We start from the raw sequence: 4,079 nt of genomic DNA, 5'->3' as shown, positions 1-4,079 counted from the left end.
CCCCCTCCCTCAATAATACCTAGAAAGAAAACTTTAATTTAGAATCACACCGGACTAACCAGAGTTAGCATCATTCGGTTTCTTATATTTGAAATCAAACGAGTTTTGGTATATAATTCAATAATCAATTACTTTACAGATTTGTTTATGCAATACATTTTCATTCAAAATGTATATGCCGACAAAAAAGTATTTATAGAAAAGGCTAAAAATTATGTTTAATGGGTCAAATTGTGATCGAAAGGCACAGCTTTCTGGAATATTGACAGAACCGTTAAATCCACGTGGAATAAACGAATTTGATTGTATGCTTGTTCTCAACAAAACGACGAAATTTGCGGCAAACCTTTTTTCTGCTAAACACTTGTTAGAACAAAAAATCATCCCAAAAATACATTTTAGAAAGAATAGAAATGAAGAATAGAGATGGTTCTTCTCTCTCTCTCTCTCTCTCTTAGGCTTTACTAAAAACAGTGTAAAAAAATATTCACTCCGAGGCAAAAAAGCTTCGACAATTAAATTATTTCTCGTTTTTCCAAAAAAATGCCGTCTTTTTCTAGGCCATCCTGTAAAACAACCTACCCTGATAAGGCGGGTCCAAACTGCATAGTAAATTGTGATTGCTTATTTGTAATATCTCTTTGTAATTGAATAAAAATATAAATGAATGAATGAAAAGTAACCCCCTGTATATTTGTGTTAAAGCTACTTTTCCAGGTTTTATAAATGAAAAGTCTTTTTTCTGAATTAATCTTTATATGTAGGTCAAAAAGATTAAATTGAAAGGTATAAATGATAGAAAATACATATTTAAAACTCTAATGTTATTAAAACGGTCTTACTGCCATTTTTTTCCGCCTAAAGAATATGAATTATATATATGATAAAAAAAGTTTTAAAAATTGTAACTTTGCCAAATGAAAATGGGGAGATGTAACAGAATATTTTTTTAGATTTCCATTTGCCACAAACTTAATTTTCTTATTCCTATATCTTTGCAAACTGATGTTGTAAAATTTTGATATTTCAAACTAAGATTATTTGACCTAATAAATTATAGTTCAAAATATATAAGGTCTACGACATATCTTGGGTTTCATTGAAATAAGGATTTTAAAGTAAAGTTTAAAATTGTGTAAAATTGTTTAGTAGACAGATAGATAGTAGACCTTGGAAAGAATTTTGTGTTGTGATTTTTCTTTCAATATATTATTTCATTGAATATATATTAAAAATAATAATAATAATAATAATAATAATAATAATGATAATAATAATAATAATAATAATAATAATAATAATAATGATAATAATAATGTAGTAGAACGATGAACTTAAAATATCCATTAACCCTATTTTTTCTTAATGAATGATACTTGTTTTAAATCTAAACAAGCAAAGTGTACTTTCCCTTTAGAGTCGAATAAAGTCTTTGCAATGTTTTCCTTTAAAACAATGTTTACCAATGTAATTTTAAATGTTTGTTAGCAAACAAAGATTTAAATTGACATTATTTATTGTCAAGAGGTTTTTACAACACACGTAATTCTACATTTTATTTTTAATAATAATAATAATAATAATAATAATAATAATAATAATAATAATAATAATAATAATAATAATAATAATAATATAAATAATGATAAGTAAATAATAATAGTTTTAGTATCTATTTTATTTTTTTTGTAGTATTGATTCAATAATGATTATGATTATGATTATGATGATAATTATGATAATAATATCGATAATTATAAATGATAAATGATAAATGATAAATGATAATTATTAAAAATGCACCAGTTAAAACAGAAAAATCTGCGAAATTATTTATGTATAACCTTGCCAACATCCTGGTACTGGTAGAGACAGGTTGGGTCGAAGAAGAATGATTCCTCCAGGTCGAAATGAGTAACCACTGATCTCAGGAACAGGAAGATATTATTCCTACAAACAAAATCCTCGACAGAATCATCTTCTGGTGGAGAATATACAACCTAGAACAAAGATGATTAAGATCAAGGTTATAATGCAAGGAAAGTTATTTCAGAGGCGTACACATTTGTTTTACTGCAGTTTATATATATTATATATATATATCACAACACAATCACAAAGAATGAAATAAATATATCGGAGTTAATTTACTTTTCATATTTAAAATAAATGATAAACTCTTTTTTACCTGTAAAATATTTAAGGATTAAATTATTGTTATTATCACACAATTTTCACATAATTTCAGCTTATAATCACTATATGAGACAAAACCCTGCAGTTAGCAGCCGGCTTGCGGTATAACACTGGCACAGATGTAAGCAGTGTTGGGTCTCCCCCCCCCTCCTCCTGCCTTAACTTCCCCCATACCTCCCCCTGCCCTCCGTTCAGCTGCCTAGCCTGGAGGGGTGGAAGTACGGTACGGTTCGAGGATTTTCTCCGACCCTGGCCGTCTGTCCCTTTGCGTCAGCTGGTATAGATTCGTCAGGCCGGGCCAGGTCAACGCCTGCAAGATACGCGGAGAGTAAGAGTAAGTCATTGTAGATTCTGTAGATTCAAGCTTTCTCTGAATATATGGTTCGAATCCAAGTTATATAGAATAGAAAGATGGAGAAACAGGAAGAAAGGGTTACAGGGGAGGATACAGGGGGGGGGGGGCGGAAGGACCTTCGCCCCCCCAGAGATTTCTAAGCAAAAAATGTTCCCAATTTTAATTGCAGTATATAATGTGTATGGCCGGCCCTTTTTCGAAAGTTATTTGATATTATTTAACGAATTATTATAATATTAGAAGATATTTATTAACCCTATTCCTGCTGGGGGGGGGGGTCAATTTGACCCCCCCCTGTAGTTTTTTTTACATAACTCAAAAAGTATTAGTCTGAGACTGTTGAAATTTTCTGACTTTTCCTACATACCCAAAGCCCTCCCTTTAGGCCTAAAACCGGGCTTTAATACTAACTGCCTAAGTTACAAATTTTTTTTTTGCAAACATTTTTACTATACAACTGGATTTTGCGATAAAAAATTCAATTTTTGCAAATTTGCAAATTTTTTTGCAGATTCTAAAAGTAGAGCACAGGGCTTTCCAATAATGTTTCATTTGTCATATTTGGACATCAAACATGGGATTTAAAGGGGGGGGGGGTCAAATTGTCCCCCCCCCCCAGTATATCCTGGTTTTCAAGTACCCCAGCAGAGATAGGGTTAAATAATTGACAAAAAAAATATTTTCTAGCTTGTTAAAAATAAATAAAACCAACGAGGTAAGTACGACGATATTGTGTTTTTGTTTTATTGGTGTTAATATGCGGCACACTGTACATCTTGAATTCGATTTCAAAATCAACCAGTAAATATGATCGATAAATGTAGAAATTTGTGAGAAACTAGACTTATGTTATAATATTGTCCCTTTCTAACTTGCATATTTATAGTAATGTTCCCTAATCAATACTCATTAATCAAAATTGTTATATTGTTACTTTCATGCATATAAGTATAACATAGTAATTTTTTCTTGTTCTTATCTTGCTTAATGTTCTTATTATTGTTCCTATTCCAAACACTCTGGCCGACCCTAGACCCTTAATCCTTGTCCTAATCCCTTATTTGTGTTCCCAATTCCTAAACAATCTTTTTATTGTTCCTTATTATGCATTTCTGATTTAATTTATTGTTCTTTGTTCTTAGTGCATGCATGTATGAAACTCCTAGTTTTTTATTGTTCCTAGCTGGCTCTTGGTTCCTGTTATAGTTTCCATTTTATAGTTTTTTTTGTTCCTCAATCTAGTACTTTCTGTTTTGTTCCTAACTCACCAAACATATGTGTTTTGTATTGTTTCTACTTTATGAACAATTATAATGTTCCTAGTTCTTTCTTTTTTGACTTTGTTCCTAAAATCCTAAATTGCATTTGCTTAGCTGACCTGTTGGTGTTGTTCCTTTTCTCAAGTACGATATTTCTTCCTATCTATGATGTGATGTGATGTTGTTAGTGGTTTTTTTTTCTGAGTCTTGACCAAACTTACAGCAGAGGCACAACTAGCACTTTTGCCCAACCAGCCAACCCCCCCCCC

General features: G+C 31.1%; 1 protein-coding gene across 1 annotated transcript in view; it reads right to left on the bottom strand.

Annotated features, from left to right (window-relative positions):
• The window catches only part of LOC111712526 (inactive tyrosine-protein kinase transmembrane receptor ROR1), a 30,143-nt gene extending 27,833 nt beyond the window's left edge, over nucleotides 1-2,310 (bottom strand). Inside the window, exon 1 of the mRNA XM_023487173.1 lies at nucleotides 2,189-2,310. The gene's annotated coding sequence lies outside the window, so the exon portion shown is untranslated. The remainder of the gene's footprint in view (nucleotides 1-2,188) is intronic.
• Between the last annotated feature and the right edge of the window lie 1,769 nt (nucleotides 2,311-4,079).

This window comes from Eurytemora carolleeae, unplaced genomic scaffold (genome assembly GCF_000591075.1).
Source record: "Eurytemora carolleeae unplaced genomic scaffold, Eaff_2.0 scaffold1289, whole genome shotgun sequence".
Classification (NCBI taxonomy): domain Eukaryota; kingdom Metazoa; phylum Arthropoda; class Copepoda; order Calanoida; family Temoridae; genus Eurytemora; species Eurytemora carolleeae.
Note: the sequence above shows the minus strand (reverse complement) of the source record. Positions and strands in the feature narration are given on the sequence as shown.